The sequence below is a fragment of the Canis aureus genome, chromosome 10 (genome assembly GCF_053574225.1).
Source record: "Canis aureus isolate CA01 chromosome 10, VMU_Caureus_v.1.0, whole genome shotgun sequence".
In the NCBI taxonomy this organism is placed as follows: Eukaryota; Metazoa; Chordata; class Mammalia; order Carnivora; family Canidae; genus Canis; species Canis aureus.
Genome location: NC_135620.1, coordinates 16692071 through 16710225, shown reverse-complemented (window position 1 = coordinate 16710225; position 18155 = coordinate 16692071). Strand labels below are relative to the sequence as shown.

The 18155-nt window shown below is 34.2% G+C and overlaps 1 long non-coding RNA gene across 1 annotated transcript; it reads left to right on the top strand.

The window, feature by feature from the left end:
- Positions 1 to 242: 242 nt before the first annotated feature.
- On the top strand, positions 243 to 3158 carry LOC144321598 (uncharacterized). The gene is made up of 3 exons (XR_013387200.1): positions 243 to 1056; positions 1584 to 1661; positions 2885 to 3158. It is a non-coding gene; the product is annotated as an uncharacterized LOC144321598 (long non-coding RNA).
- Positions 3159 to 18155: the final 14997 nt, after the last annotated feature.

Sequence of the window (18155 nt, the reverse complement as noted above, 5' to 3'; positions counted from 1 at the left end):
GGTAAATTGTATTGAGTATTGAATGTTAAAAGATAAGAGATGCTAGGGAAATTTTTTTTCAAAAATAGAGCAAGGTCATGGGGATTGGAGTGTCTGTGTAAAGAGTGGAGGGCAAGATCAGTTTGCCTTTTTGAATGTAGTGTTTGGGTTAAGGCTAATTGAAAAGGTAACATTTGAGTGAAGAGTTGGAACAGATGATTTTTAAGATAATGAAATGAAGATCCAGAAAGGGACATGGCTTACCTACGACCAACTGAGATCTACTGTCTGTTACATGGAATTGAACAAAGATTTTGTCTAGCAGAGTATTGCATATGCTTCTGACTTGCATGGTAATGGGTCTGTTTTTACTTCTAATCAAGGAGGTTTTGACACAGTAGCATTGCAGAAACATCAGTAATGGGAGTTGACAGGATCAGAAGCTGTTTTAAGAGAAATCAAAGTTCTAAAATCAAGAGGAAACAAGGTAAGAAGCAGAAGGAGCAGGAAGGCATCAAGCATTGGAGTATAGCCTGGATTACTGCAGACAGTGTCATACCATCCATGTCGGGATGCATCCACACCTATTAGGCTCCAATGCCTACCTGTGAGGATAATCCTAATCATTAACTGCTTTACTAGAACATCCTAATCTTCCCCTATCTTTTGACAAACTCATATCCTTCTCACAAGACCCAGTTCACACATCATCTCTGGTTATTCCCTCTTCCATTCTTCCTTAGCACTTTGAACTCACTTCTATAGCATTTAGACCATTGCACTATGGTCCTGTGAAAGCTTTGTCAATGGTTAAACTGTGAGCTTATAATTAGTAAGAACCATAGTTTATTTGTATTTGTATCCTTAGTACCTGTATGTATGAAGTGAATCAATAAGTGAATTCTTGAATCCATGAAGGGCCTCATAGTGATTGTTATTTCTGTTATATTCTCCAGGAAACAAAATTCAGTGATAGAACACTACTTGGTGTATCTATCAGAGTAGAGGTGACATACATCTGGCAAGAAAAGGCAGAGCGGAGTAAACTTGGAAAGCTAACAAGCACTGTGGCCACTGGTCTGTAGCTGATTTCTTATTAACAGCTCTAGCAATAATACTGGATTTGTATTATAAAAATGGAATATTTATACATAATTTTGGACTGGATTTTTATGGGAGTTCTCTTCTATAGTCTTTTAAGATTAAACAATCATTTTTATGCAATGAATCATTTATATATTTGTATAACTTTTTTTTTTCTGTAAACCAGGCATTCTGTTAGGTGCTACAGATACAAAAATGAACAAGACATAACACCAGTCTTTTGAAAAGCATAGTTTAGTCTTAGATTTTAAGGGAACAATAACGAAGTCAATCACAATATATAATATAAAGTGGGGCAAGAGTAGAACTGTAGGTTAAGTGTAATTTCATTCTCTCTTTTTTAGTAATGCCTATCAGACAGTCACATCTAGCCACATGCAAAAGCAGTAGCTCTGATGCCTAGAAGAGAAGCATTTTAATCTTTCTAATCTGGCTCTTTTCTTCCAGTTAAATTCAATTGAACTAATTTGGGCTTGAATTGTGGCCCCTTTTTTTTCCAGTTGTGATTGTGGACAAGTGTTCTGAGCCTTATTTGCCCAATTTATGAAATAAAGATAATGTGTCTACCTCAAATAAAGGTAAGGAAGAATAATTTTGAAAACATATATGTAAATCTCCTAGAATATATCTAACAGACTCCAAACTAAGTACTATTTATTATACTTCATGTTATCTATAATGTCAAAATGTTAAAATTTAGAAATTGCAGAGTGATTGTGAAAAATATATTTCATCTTTTAAAATATATTTCATTTTTAAAATACCCAAATTTCCCAAGTTTCTACTCTATAAGAAAAGTGGCTGTTCTTTGAGTGAGTAGGAATATCAGGGTTCTTGTATTAAAAGTAAATACAGTTATATAATCCTGTGTTTAAAAGAACCCCTTTCTATTACTGTATTGCCATGGTTCTGACAATATGGAAAATAAGATTTTTGCTTTTCTGTCATCAGAATATTGTGCAAGGAGATGTCACTTACAAGTAATGCTTTATACCTTTCAGAGATCAGATGTCTATATAAACTTATCATATTTCACCTATTTAATTAGAGTACAAAGGTCTTGCTGTATAATTGAATTTATTTTAAAAAGTAGTCCTGCTTCATTTATGAACTAAAAGAAAACAGATACATCAGTTTTGTAGAGGTCAAAGAAAAAAAATGCCACATTAATGGAGATAGCTCAGTGAAAGCATATTTTAAATCCTCCATAACATGCATTTTACTGTTGGTACAGTTTACACAAGCAATATATCCTTAAAGGGAACTATATATGCATCCTATATTAAAACATTCAAAAAGCCTGGTTTTATGAAAAGTTTCTGTCATTGGTTTTTTAACCTAGTGAAATCCCAAGAATATTGGCTTTCCCAAGCCCAAGTTCCCATAATTATATAGTTATATAATATACTTTTCCATATTTATATATTCATTTTTGCAAGTAGAATAATATAATTTATATTTTAAATCAAATTAAATATTGCCTTAAAAGATACTGTGTTCTCTAATGCCAAAAAATCAAACATCGAATTCAATTAAGCAGACCCATTGTTTCAAGAATAGATACAATTTATTTGGAAGCCTTCCAAATAAATTTATTATTTTTGTTAAAATGTTCTAGCTGTACTTTTTATGAGTGCTAAAATACAATTCTGATGTTCACTGAGCTTAGTGGCATATGTCGTGACTAGTATTGTTTTTCAATGTGTGTTGCATAACATAAAGCTCTAGTTGATCCTTGCATGCAGTGTGGTTTGTCTCTTTTGAGCTCACAGGCAACAATAACCTCTCATCATGATTACAGTCTCTTGCAGAAAGATGGGCCTAATCCCGGTGCTCCATCAACTCAGTAATCTATTCCAATCAGTAGGTGATGGATTTGACAAGGCATCTCTAGCCAAGTGAGACACACTCAAGCAGGTCAAGCAACTTAGCGGTCTGCTGCAAAACCTTGGAGAAAATCCTTGTGTTACATAAAAAATTATACATGCTAAAATCACTTCTGGTTTCTGTTGATAGAGAACAGATAGAAAAAAAATGTCCAGATCTATGGTTCAAAATACTCCTGTTATTCTTGTCATTGGACACATTCATTCAACTTTAAAAATTAGATAACCCCCCCAAAAAATTATAGATGAATAACTTTGTATTATATTGATAACAATAGCAATAGTTCAAGATTATTGAATAAGCTTAATGTTTCAATGTATGAGGTTTGCTTAAGATTTTGTATTTTTCTTACAAATCCCTGACTTCTGAAGATCATGAATCAGTTCTTAGAATTCAATTTTGAAAGGCATAAATAAATAAATAAATAAATAAAGATACAATTTAATGTAAGATAGCAGGCATCGTCTTTCTTCATATATTAAATGTAATAACAAGAAAAGAGTCATTTAGAAAAGAAATCATGGTAGACTTGAGATCTCACTCTTGCATAGTCATTTCCAATTCTGGAGTCTGAGAAGCATGGAAAGTAGCCCTTCTATGTAACATTTCACACTTGACATTTCATTTGAACTAGAGAATACTAGTCCCACTTACGTAATTTTTTTCCTTTTTATATTAGCACTTAGAAGACAAGAAAAGTATTTAGAAAACTCTAGTCTCTCAATATATATTTATTGCTGTAGCTAATCATGATAATAAAATACAAAATTTCTTCTATAAGGGGTCAAAACTTAAAATCCACAGATAATAAATAGTGTTTCATGTTTTTGTCCTAGGGACAAAATTGAGCTGTGAATTTAAAGTGTTTCTTAAGATAAAGTAGAAGTGAGGTATACTAGTTCAACATTACTTATCTTATTCAGAAGCCTTTTTTCTTTTTCAAATATGCACCCTGGCAACTTACTTTAAGTATGTTTGATTCAACTGCCATTTGAAAGGCTTCAGTATAGTCCAAATACTAGAATAAAAACAACTTAGTAAATGTACTTCAACTACTTTTGATGTCTTATAAAAGCAGGTTTAGGGAAATTTTTAAAGGGATATCAATTTAAAGTGCTTACTTTTCTTGCTCTACTGTCTCCTGACTTTCCCCCCAGAGCTCAGTTGGCTTCCATGATTTAACAGCAAGATTTGAATAAAAAAGAAACCCTAATCTTTCCATCCTTCTTTGCCTTAGGGCTAGACTGTACACAGTAGCTGTTAATCTAAAAGTTTTATCTAAGATTTTGAAAAGCAGCTTTGCATGTGATATGAAAATAGCATAACCTCAAAGCACTAAAACGGATTTCCATTTTCTCTATGAGAATGTAGCACACAGAAGCAGAATTCTTGTACAAATGTATCTTGAGTCTTTAGTGGCCACGTAAGTGTAAGTGTGTGCATCTTAATACTAGCATCTGTTCCTACCCCACTCCCCAGCACCAGGTGTGTGGATTTGCTTGAAGTTGCTGGTGGGAGAGGATTCGGTTAAAAATATGTTGCAAACAAACTGTTTTGTGACAGTACTGAAGTCATTCTTTTGTTGTCAAATAACCTGCATAACCTTTTAATTTGCTAACGTCCTTTACTGTTGGATCTGCCCATTTTCAACCAGTGGCGATTGGACACTCTTCTTTGGATTTGGCGGTTTAATCACTGGCATGTATAACCAAATTCCCTGTTGCCTATAATAAAGGAAGTAACTGGTTTTAAATGAAAGAACTATTCATATAATAAAGGTAAAGCAAGGAAGACACAGTAATATGTCTACTTTGGAAAACACCAAGTAGATTTTTCTATGATTGGTAGAGTAAGAATATGTTTAGCTGCTATTTAGTAAGATGTATCTGAGGCAAGTCTGAAAAACAGATAAAATGCTACAATAAGTTTTCTCAAAAGATTATGGCACATCCTTGTCCTTATCCCAGAAAAGAAAGAGAAAATGGCTTTAAAAAGAATTTTATTTTTAAATGACAAAAACTGTAAACATCATGAAAAAAAAAAAAACTGTAAACATCTTCTGCCCTGGACATTTCATCGATGTTTAACATGTTTAACATTCACTAATTTTCATCAGGTTTCACTGATACAAACTATAGAATTGTTTTGGAGCGTTCGTATTGGGTTAAAGTTAGAGGTAGCTACTAACTTAAACTTAACCACTTAACAGATTCCTTCCAAAGACTGAGAATATGTATACCTTAAGAGGAAAAACACAGCAAGGAAGCTGGTTAAGGTCTCTGAGCTGTGTAATTCCATTCTTGACCACTCGTGTCATCGTAGCCACACAGAACCTTGAACTGTGCATTCCAGAAATCTGCATTAAGGCACTGCCCTGACTCCCACTGCTTTTCAAGAGTCTCTGTGAGGGAGCAAAACTGAGATTAATATGCGTTGAAAAATAAAATGCCCTTAGCACATTTTTGTCTGACCTTTGCACAGTTAAACGAAAATATTTCCTCACTGGGAGTTTTTGGCTTCATGTCAGGTTTGCAGAAAGAGAAAAAAAAAGTCCTCACAGTATAAAGAGGAAGGGATGCTCGTAAGTGCACCTTGACAGATATGAGTAGAGAGATGATTCCAGGCAGGCTTGTCTTCCCTTTCTTTCCTCTGCACTTGGTGTTCTACCCTGGGGCGGAATAACTGATGGAAAATTACATGTATAGAAGAGTTGAATACTGCTTTAAAATGCCAATAAGGCAAGCTTGGGAGCAGACAATAGAAGCTTTATTTCATTTCATTTTATTTTGCTCTGGAATGCTTTATATTCCAAAGCCTATGGCAGAGTTAGGTGAGTGGGAGGAAATCAGACTTGTAAAAAGTTAACCTTGAACAAAGGAAACACCAAAAGCTTCATGTCTGCTATAAGGAAAGCTTTTTCAGGGACAAAGCCAAATCAATTGCCATGAAATATGTGGATAACACAGATGCAAAAGATTTTCCTCACTTCCACAATGATTTTTTCATAGTCTATTTATTATTTCTTCTTCTTCTTCTTCTTCTTCTTCTTCTTCTTCTTCTTCTCCTTCTCCTTCTCCTTCTCCTTCTCCTTCTCCTTCTCCTTCTCCTTCTCCTTCTTCTTCTTCTTCTTCCTCCTCCTCCTCCTCCTCCTCCTCCTCCTCCTCCTCCTTCTTCTTCTTCCTTCTTCTTTTTGCCAAAGTGCCTAAGGGAAGTGACGCCTGCTAGTAACAAGTGACTCGCATTCTCTTTGTCTTGTGAACACTGCATGGGCTGTAAGGGCTAAGCTGGATCCTGCCTGTTCCATTTTCTTCTGTCCAATCTCTCAGCCATGGAATCTGGGGGGACTGTACTGTCACTTTCTTCTGAGGATGGGAAAAGAATAAGCAGTGAGTGAAGGTTGTTACTATGTGTCCAAATCAAGAGGAGAGACGAGTGAAGATATAAGAAAGAAAAGTCCTAGAAACAGGTTATGTTGATCTGGAAGAATGTAACTGGGAGAGGGGCCAGTTAGGGTGGTCTGGGGTTGTATGAAGCAATGGGGAATCCCATTGTATGGTTTGGTAGGAGTTTAGCCTCTGTCCAGCCTGGATTTGTTTGGGTTATTGCTTAAGCACTGCAAGCAGAAGCTGAGAGGTGGCCTAGAGTCAGTGTCCTGTAAAGAGAGGAGGGAAAAAAGGAGCAAGAAAGTCCCTCTCAGTGTTAGGATCAAAAGAACCTGACTTTGAACAGAAAAGCTTTCAACTTGTTTCGACTGTTGGAAGAAAACTACATAAGGAAAATTAATTTTAGTTCAGTTTTCTCTCTTTTTTCTTTCTTCTGTTTTCCTTTTCAACTAATAAAACAAAGTGTTTGGAGTTTGTTTTGTTTTTTGGTAGTGAAGGTAGTTGAATATATATATTTTTGATGGAGAAGGAAGTTGAATATACTTGATCATGAGAAATCCAACTCATCATCCACTTATAAAGGGAATATATTCTTTCAAAACATGGAAGTTGTGGTGATCCATTATAGTTGGTTCTATGATACTTGTGTGGCAGTTGTTTTTGTCTCCCCAGTCAGACTCATCCCAAGGTGCTTTATTTAAAAATCCTTTTCCTTTATAAAAAATCACTGGAACCATTTGGTGAGGTCGAGAATAAAAGGTAATGCGATAAGATGAGCACTTCCTTGGCATTGACGTACATAAACAGTTCAATTAGCTGTCCTCGTAGGAGAAAAATGGAAGCTGTGGTCACAAAACATTATTCCAGCAGCAGCCTGGAGGGTCTTTTGGTATATTAACATCATTAATAATAACATGCCCTGTGTTGCTTTTTGGGGTTGTTAGATACAGTGAGGATTATTTGATTTGATAAAACTTGTTTTCTAAGAGTGGTTGTTTATTGAATTAGAAATGGTATGTTTTGTGGAAGTATTGCTCCTCATCATTAAAGTAATTCACATTGTCAACACACCTTGAAAAGATTAAATTGAACATACTTTGGGCTAATTAACAGGGAGGAATTACTTCATAGACTAGAGACAGAGATTCTGTTATTTTCTTTTTTCTTTTCAAGCCTGATTGTCTTCTCACAATCTGCCACCTTGAGCAGCAGGCTTTCCTTGTCCCCCCGCCCACCCCCCGCCCCTGCCGAGAGGAAACATTAATCAGATTCTGATTACCGTCTTAAGCTTGTCAGGAGGTGAATGCAAGTTTCAAGAAGAATCTAAGAGAATTGGCAAGCTCTTGCTTAGGGAATTGAGTGTACACATTAAATGTGGAAAGTTAGTCACCAAGGTGATAGGTTAAAAAGGGCATTTAACTACATTTTGCTAAGAATAACACATTTTTTTAGGGGCTCAAAGAAATGGTAGTGCTTTAACTAAACTACTTACACTTCTCTTTTCATCCAAATTTGGGTTTTTGATGTGTTCTGAGTACTACTGGTTTTACATAAAGTTCAGGAAAAAGCAAATTTTATCATAATTAAATAAAATAAAATGTAATCTTTAACAGTAATAAATCATTAAGAGGGATGAAATTATACGAAGCTTTCCCTGATGTATGTTTCTGCTTGATGATGGATTGCTTGATTCAGTCCCAAATCCAGATGTTGTTTTTTTCTTAAGTTATTCCTTTTTAGCTTAGAAAATTATAATTCATTTTCATAGGCCATTGAGATTGTCAGCAAATGCATCGTGACTCTGTAAAGGCATTTGTGCATATTTTTAGATTAAGCATTAATCTGAAATTATGAAGAGATTTCTCACTAAAGATATTAAGTTCAGTGTTCATACCACATTAAAAACATGGAAGGTTGAATATTATTAACTTGAGAAATAGCAGCAAATGGATTCTCAATTTACTTCTCAGTTATAGACCACTTAGAAACACATTCCTTCATGTGCTGACTATAGTTAGTATATTGCCCAAAACTATTATTGATTTCCATCACTGATAAGTGGAGAAAATTGTTCATATTGGGATTCAAACCTAGATGACTGAAACATATACATCACAGATTAATCTTCTTAAGAAACCTTATTATCTTACATATTAAATTAAAAGTTTTGCTCTTCTTATGCTTAACTTACAACTTGAAATCATGTGAGATACCTGCGTATTGCTGACGCATATCACTTGATCAAGCCAACTGGAATTATGGAAATGATGCTTACCAGAATGATCATGATCGTGAAGAAATGCTTTCATCTTCTATTGCTCATTTCCAATGGTCTTCAGTATCAACATCTTTGTTGTTATCCCACTGCTGTTTTGCATAGTCCTTAAGAAAAGGAACTTGAATGGCTTTGGTTTTATCACCTTCTTAATTTCATGATTGTTCAATACTGAACTAAATAATTAATGTCAGAAGGTATATATTGTTGCCTAAAACATAAAATAGTGTAAGGATTGATGTTTGGACATAATCCTTTGTAATTCACCAGACAACACGAGGCTTTGTTAGCATGTCACCATTCCATTGGTACTGATTGCTGTGCACATTTCGTAGTCTGTATCATGACCCTCGATACAGGTACCTTAAAAAAAAGTCATCTTCCAGGGCATGGGCTTTTGGAGGTGTCTAAAATAATATTTACCAAGTACTTCTTACCCATATCTATCACACTTAAAACAAGAGCTAATAATATGACTAATATGAACTAATATCCAGTTCCATCCAAATGTAATGTAGGGTATCTATTAGTATGATTTTCAATGTTCAAAAATAGTGATGTTATGTGACATCCCATAGTCATTTGTCATAGGAGTCTTTGCCAACATTACAATCTGCTTTCTCTCAGAGGAGAATATTTTTCATTTAATTAGTGGATGGATTTGCTTTTTTATATGCTTAAGAGCAGTATTTCACATGATGCCTCCATAGTCTTAATTTTTCTCTTTAGTGACAAAAGTCACATATTTCACATTAGAAAGCTATATTTAGGATTATTTTGTAAAAATTCAGTTGTTTACTAGACAGTATGCTTTGTTATGCTGGGAAAGTTTGGAAGAAAGCCTACATGATTTCATTCCTTCGAATGGGTCTTAAAATGCTAAGTACTAATTGCTTGTGAGAGCAGTGAGGGATATTGATACAGTCCCTGTTCTTGGAGAAGATATAATAACAATAAACTCATTTATGATAAACCCATTTGCTGAAAAGTAAAATATACCAGAGGAGCCGGCATTGTTACTGTTTCCCTTTGCAGTTACTGACACATTGCATTTTTCTTAGTTTCTTCTGAGTGAGGCTGTCTGCAGTAACATGGCTGTTTTTCCCAGAATGGATGAAGGAGCTCCCAAATCTCTGTTTTAATTAAAACGAAGCAGCTGTTCTGACCTGGTCTGCAAGGAGTTTGGAACATGCCACCCCCAAAAGTGCCAGTCTGGCTTATTGATTATTTTGAGTTAAAGGCAGTGGAAAAAGAGCAAATAAAAGAAAAATAACTTCCTCCTTCTTCTTAAAAGCAGAAGATAAAGTTTCTATATGACAGATGTCTTCCATGTACCAGAAAGCAAATCATATTCTAATGATTAAGGACGAGAAGTTGAGACCGAGAGAATTTTATACAAACAGAACTTGTTAAAATAATTGTTATCTTCCTGTAGCTTATCCACATAGCTGAGTTGTGTTTCCATAACTGCCTCTCCCTGTTCAACCTAATAGAAAAGCAAATAAGTTTTGCTCTGTCTTTGGGTCTCAATTCCTTATGAAGGCTTTGATGTCAAGTAAAACTTCTATTAAATACATTTGTGTGCCTTTCTCCTGTTCACAGATGGTAAAGACCTAATGTCGATTTATTTTATTTTTTTGAAGATTTTATTTATTTATTCATGAGAGATACGCAGAGAGAGGCAGAGACACAGGCAAAGGGAAAAGCAGGTTCCTCGCAGGGATCCCGATGTGGGACTGGATCCCAGGACCCTGGGATCATGCCCTGAGCTGAAGACAGATGCTCAACCACTGAGCCACCCAGGCGTCCCTCTTATGTCAATTTAATTTCTCTCTAAAAGAATCCAGAGACAGTAAAGGTAAAAGTGTGGTTTCTCTGCAGCCCCAATTTTGTGGTAGAAAGGGTGTATACAAAAATGACATCATCCAGGATTGACCTGAGTTAGTTCAAAACCCATTATGATTACTTACTAACTATGAACTTGGGTAAGTCTCATCTATCTTTAAAATGACTACAACCATACTTGTCTTGGAAGGTATTTGTAAGCATCAGCTACTGAAACACACTCCTGCTCCCCCCCAACCATCCCGACACATTCTAAGAGGCATGGTTTGCTGAGAAGAGCTAAATTGACATGGAATTGTAATTCATCCTGTGGATATATTTGCCTTTATGGTACCAAGAATTCCATGAGAAAGCTACAAAAATAAATTTTACACGATGGTTAATTTAGGTTTATGACGATGAAACATTAACAATGAAAAGATGTGGTGGCTTAAATAATTTGAACTCAGAGTAAAAACAAAGTTTTGAGGTTACAAGAGTGTTGTTTAAAGAAGGTTACATGGCTTTACCTCGATAGGATGTTTGAAAGAATAGTATTCACTCACTTACTTTATAAATAAGGAAACCAAAGCCAGAGATATTTATTGACTTCTCTTTTGGCATTATACCACAAGTTAGTGGGAGGCCAGTCCTAGAAAAGTCTCTCTTGCATGCCAGTTGAACTAACTTGGGTATTGTTCTTTGGAGCTGCTAAGGAAGGCCTATTTAGGGAAAAAGTTAGAGATGCTGTAACTTATATTCTCTTTGGGGATTAGAGAAATCAAAATTGCCAAGTGAACTCCTGAAGTGTACTTAGGAATTTAGTAAAATCTGTTTACTTTTCATGTAATTACACTCTTTGTGGAAGAGCTATTTAATTTAACTTTTATCACATATCCATGTGTTTTCTCATGCTTTCCTGCCCTCTTGCAGATGGGAAGGACCAAATAATTGGTTTGGCCAGGGCATTTGGAATGGAAGAGATGTGTATCACCTCTGGACAGAGGCAGTAAGAATCCCCAGAGAGCCCTCTAGCTTGCTTCCCGCACTGTGGTGCGCTGGAAGGCTCAGGAACCTTCATGATGTAGGTAGACTGTCATCATTGCTTGGCACATGCTTTTCTGGAAGGCCCTGTGATGCACGCAGACTCTGCAGAAATGAGAAATAAGCCCGTGGGCTTTGGGGGTTTGGATATTACTACTGCTATGCCTAGCCTGACCCGGCCTATGCAGTTTTATTTTGTTCTTATTATAAAGTTATGTTACTGAAGAAAAATCCAGGAATATACAAAATAACTATTTATAACCCCACTACTGAGAAACTGTCACTTGAAAAATTTTAATGGATGTTTCTCAATAAACATATTTGATTTACTGTATAAATATTGTATACATATAAATAGATAATATAAAATATGATAGAAAATGTACACATTATACAATAAGAATTATGATAATAAGTAACATTTACTGAATTCTTATAATACTCATAGATTGTGCTAAAAGCTTAATGTGGATTATCTCATGGAAGTCTTGCAAAAGCCCTGCAAATTTGGATGTTTCTTACCTCCACTTTATATATGAGCAAACTGAATTTTAGAAAGGTTAAAATAACATCCCCCAAATTAGACAACTAGTAAATGTTCCAGCCAAAAGTGGAATTCATTTGTCTTATTCTAAAGTGGGGTTATAGCTACAAAAGCATATTCCTCCATACTAGTATCATATTATACAAAAACTTCAGTTTTCATTTTCACTTTACATACATATCATAAATGTTTCTAATGGCATTATTCTCTTACAACAGTTTTAAAATGGTTGTAATGCTATATTATTGGAAACTAATTGGAATGAAACTATTTGAACATAAAATTTTGCAAACATACAATTGTTTTCTTGGTATCAGTTCTAATATACAGCATTTCAGAATCAAAAAGGATACATGCTTTTATGTTTTTCTTTGAATTATTGTCAGACACCTCTGCATGAAAGTTCTTACCAATTTAAATAACATCAGTCTTGTGTAGGTTTGCATATATCCCTCAAATCTTAGCAACATGTTGGCCCTTTTATTTAGATTTGCATCTCTTTGATTATTTTGTGAGGTTGATGATTTTTCTAGTGCTAATAAGCTATTTGTATTTCTTCATTAATTGCTATATATATATATTCTTTACCCAAGTTTTAGTTTAGAGGTTAAAATATATTTTGAAAATAATTATTTATATGTTATGTGGTTATGGCATACTCTTGCAGGAAAAAAGAAAGATTTTGAAGTTATAATATGTATCAAGTTTCTTATGGTTGAATAACTTAGGTTTTGAATTTGTCGGATTATGATCTTTTAATTTATTTTAGTGTAAATTGCAAAACTAAGTTATATCTGACAATAGCTTACCCATGAAACACTCTCCAGTCTCATGACTTTGACCAAAAAATGTGTCTGCTGTAATTTACAGTATGCTCTGATTATAAAACACAGGTAATACCTTTGTGAAGTACCTTGAAGGGCTATTTAGAGCAATGGTAGAAATAACACCTATGAAAGTAGTACATACTGCTTGGACAATAAAATACAACTTAATCTATGATTTTCCTGTGGTATATTTCTCTTAGTTATAAGGAAAATGTCTAAACAATATAGTGAAATTGGACAATTTGTGATGGATGAAGCAAAAATCCAACTTTTGGGGAAAATTGAGTAGACAACATATATGACATTTACAGAGTTTTACCTTTCTCTCAATTGTACTGTTGTTTTTTTGCAGTCCTCCAATTATGTATGTCTGTGTGTTTACACAAACACACACACACACAAACACAAAGAACAGCAATAATTAATTAAAGAGTACCAAGCATGACTTCTCTTTTTGTGGCAAAAATACCTTTTTGTTATGATTATGTAAGAAGGACAGAGTTTTAAAATCAAGCATACCATTTTAAAGTCACCACAAATATATAAAAGAATGTAGGCTTTTAGCTATAATGAAATTTAGGTACGATTTTGAAAATGATGTTAATTTGTACTGATTAACTGCAGATCTGAGATCTACATAAAGAATGGCCTCACATAAAGAAAACAAAAATGTACACTTGGCTTTTAGAACACATTGATCTAAGTAAAATGCATGCTATTGCTATATCTCAAGGGAAAAATTATTCATTTTCTTTCCATCTTTATTGAGATATAACTGACATATAACAGTGTGTAAGTTTAAGGTATATAATATGATGATTTGGTATACTATTATATTGTAAAATGATTACTGCAGTAGGGTTAGTTAACACCTCCATCACCTTACATAATTACCATTTCTTTTGTGAAGTGAAAACATTTAAGATTGACTCTCTTAGCAGCTTTCAAGTACCTAATATAGTATGGTTAAACATAGTTACCATGCAGTACATTAGATCCCCAGAACTTATTTATCTTATAACTAGAAATTTGTACACCTTAACCAGCATCTCTCATTTCCCCTAACCACCAGTCTCTGGCAACCACCATTTTACTCTGTTTCTATGAGTTCAGTTTTTTTAGATTCCACATGTAAATGATGTCTTAGAGTATTTGTCTTTCTTTGACTGGTTTATTACATTTAGAATAATGTCCTTAAGGTCTGCTCATGTTATTGCAAATGGCATTGAATCTGTGGATTGGTTAGTGTAGAAAGGACATTTTAACAATATTAATTCTCTGGATCCGTGAACACAGAATATATTTTTATTTGTGTCTTCTTCAGTATCTTTCATCCAAATCTTACAGTTTTCAGCATATAGATCTTTCAGTTCCTCGATTAAATTTATTCCTGAGTACTTTACTGATTTTTATGCTATTTGAATGGGATCATTTTCTTTATTTTTAAAAAATATTTTGTTGTTAGAATATATAAATGCAACTGATTTCTGTGTGTTGAGTTTATATCCTGCAATGTTACTGAATTTGTTGGTTAGTTCTAACAGTTTTTGGTGGAGTGTTTAGAATTTTCTGTATATAATATCGTATCAGCTGAAAACAAGAGCTTTCTTTCTGCTTTGAATGTCTTATATTCCTTTTTCTTGTGTGATTGCTTTGGCCAGGACTTCTGGTACCATGTTAAATGGTAGTGGTGAAAGGGGAATCCTTTCTTTGTTTCTCATCTTACAGGAAAAGCTTTCAGGGTTACAAAGTTGAGTATGAGCTAAGCTGTGAGTTAGTCCTGTTATTATTCTTTTATTATATTGATGTATGATTTTTCTTTACCTAATTTAGTGAGAGTATCTATCATGAAAGAAAGGTAGTTTTTTTCTGCACTTACTGAGATGATACAATTTTTATATTTCATTCTATTAATATGGTATATTACACTTATTGATTGTATATGCTATAGTATTCTTGCATCACAGGGATAAATTTTGCTTGATCATGGTGTATATGAGACCAATTGATGTTCTTTTGTTGAATGAAAAAGAATTAATGATAGAATAATGAAAATGCAGAAACAGAAGAAGATCTCATGGATTTTAGTACGTAGCCAGAGAGGTAGGAAACTCAGTTTAGAAACTCAGAGGAGAACTTCCAGGAGGGGATGGATGATTAACATTTTCAAATGCTACAAATAAGGACTGTGAAGTGCTCCCTGGGCTTTTTAAATAAGAGTTCATTGTTAATCAGGGGAACAATGTTTTTAGTGACTGGTAGGGTCAAAAGCAAGGTTTTAGTACTTAATGAATGAATAAAATGAATAAGTAGGAAAAGCAGGGTGTTTACTTTCAAGACTCTTAGATATGAAATAAAAAAATAAAAGAAGTTTTGGGTTGAAGGAGGATTTTTTTTCTTATGATGATATACATTGAAACATAGACTGATGGAGATAAAAGACAATCTAGATAAAAGGAAAAGACAATTAGAGGTGTGAGATAACTTTAGAAGTGGAATATAGTAGGATCTGTAAGAAAGTTTGAGAAAGTTGTTATGGACCAAGGGAAGGGATACCTCCTCACTAGGGTAGGCAAGAATACATTTGAATGAAGTTATGTTAATAATTTGAAATGGGGCTAATGAAAATGGTAGAGGGTGGAAGTTGTTCTCTATTCAAGTGATTGATACCAGTCAAAGAGAAACAATGTCCCAGAAAGAGAAGGTCACTATTTCTTACTAAGAAGATGAAAAAAATAGAAACTTAACCTAATTGATAGAACTAGAGAGAAATAATAAGAACAGTTTCCCCCAAAATTAGAGCCCAGAGCTTGGCCTGAAAATTCAACATAGAAGTAACCAAAATTATTGTCTCATAAATGGAAAGGAGGCCATTTAACTAAACACTTTCTGTGTATCAGCCATTCTACTAAATGCTTTGCCAACATGGGTTTTTTTTTTTAGTCCTCTTAAAAACCCTACTTAATAGGTCTTTTTAACTATGTTTTCCTGATGAGAACATTGAGGCTCATTACATACAGTTAAATAAATGAGTTGCCCCAATTCACTATGAAGTATCATAGTCAACATTTCCAAAGCCTATACTTCTGATTAGTATTCTGTTTTATCTGGGAATGCCATGTTAGCATAAACTTTGTCCAAGCTAATTGGGTAGTATAACATCTATTTTAATTTTAAATTCTATAATTCTAATTTTTAAGATTTTTTTCATACTTCAGTAACAATGACCTGTGGCACTGAGTATGATAAACAGGTTGAGGAAAGAAGGCTAAGTGGAGGAAAAAATGTGAGGGAAAGCTATAAATCTGAGGATACATACTTAATAGAGAAATCTCCTCTTTTTTAAAACCCGAGGGAAGTCAGTGGAATTAAATACTGAGCCCAGGGGGGTTACTATTTGGCTGTTGCCCTTACATACTGCTCCAGTTTCTTAATGGGACTCTTTACTTGGAAGTCTTACAATTCTGACTTCTTTTTCCAGCAACATCTCTGTGTAATTTCCCAGAATATTTCATTTAGTTCGACACTGAGCTGTAATTTTTCCACACTTACTTTCTTTGCAAGCAAAGAATGATGTTCTTCAGTTAGTTGTCCAGGAGTCTTCTTGCAGTGACATATTTACAGAAAATAAGTGATAATTAAAAATTAGACAATAAGAATACATACATCCACATCTTTATAGATGTGCTACTGCTTGGGAGACTAGAGACAGTTTTCAAGTAAATTTCAATACTTATAAAATTAGATAAGCAAAATCACCCAATTACCTCAGAATTAGAATTCCTGATTGATCTTTGCTATCAGATTTAGTTAACATTTTTTCTTAATGGAGCCAGAAATTAGTTAAGTGGATGGCTATTATGAGGCTTACTAGTTTTTAACTTCTGAACAAAAAGGGTGTCTGATACTAGTTCCCCTTAAATTAAGCCTCAAAAATAAACCTCAAACACAAATTATTTTTAAAGGTAAAATAGGCAGATGGTTAAATAAATATGAGAAATATTAGAGCCCATATATTTCCCCCTTTTCATGACTCAACGGGAAATACAGTCAAAGCCTAGCATCTCACTTTCCAATCCAGAAGCTCAAAGACAACATGATTATTTTAATGACATTTTTAAGAACCACAATAAAAATGACAAATCCTCACATTATTTGATCATGTTTGCAAGTGATTGGGACATTCCTTGTTAACACCGGGAGGACACCATGTGTTCTAGGCATTGTTTGTGAAACTGTCCACCTGATTAGTTCATGTTCTCTGTAATAACCCTGATAGCACTGAACATATGTTGTGGGCAAAAGCTGTCAAGCAAAAAAAGGAGTTAATCCCATCTATCTCTGTCACCTTTAATACGCACACTTACTTAGTTACTGAATAAGGCGGTGAAAGATTTGGATTATTATACTTTTAGTATTTTCACATGTAATAAAAATAGTCTGATGAATTTGAAATGACGAGAAGGAAATCATAAAAAATGACCACTCATTTTACTCTATTTAAATTCATAGCCTAGAACACTATGGCTAATAATTAGCTGTAGCTAATGAAACAAGGCACATGTAATTGACAAGACTGTACCAGAGAGGCACATTCTATCATTTTCAGATACAGTACACTGCATATGCCAGAGTTTTCTAAAAAGGAGAAAGCTTGAATGAGGCAGAATCTATAACCTATAAGATGAAAGAGAGAAAAAAAACACCTTCTTCCTTTTTAGAAACACACAGTAGCTTTATACATCTCTGTGATTTTTAAATGTGTCTGACATTTTTATTAATGTATTTAAGTAAATGTTTACCTAAGCAAGGTCATTCTCCAGTAGTTTTTGCTGAAAGTTCTCCGTTAACCACATGTTTTATCTTTGGATTTTACAATCTGACAAATAAAAAGTTCCAGAATAGCATGTTGTACACACAGGTTTACCCAAGCACAACTGCTATAATCACTTGGGGTTACTGAGTTCTCAGTACAGCTGGTTTGTTGTAAATCAATTATAGTCATTTCCTAAGGATTATGACTCACACTTTAAGAATGTGCTCTTATGTGTCTTAATTTGACTTTGGGAAAATTCCCCTGAATTATAGAAACAACGTACGGTTTTATTATGAGCCTGAGATGAACCTTATTAAAGGGCTAGGATGTTTATTATTCAAGTCACGGCCACACTTCATTAGAAGCCATATTATGAATAACTTACTCGTACTCAACACTTATTTTTATAACATTTGAAACCAAACATCAATACCAAGCACAAGATGGGAGAAATAAATTTGTCTAATTCTGC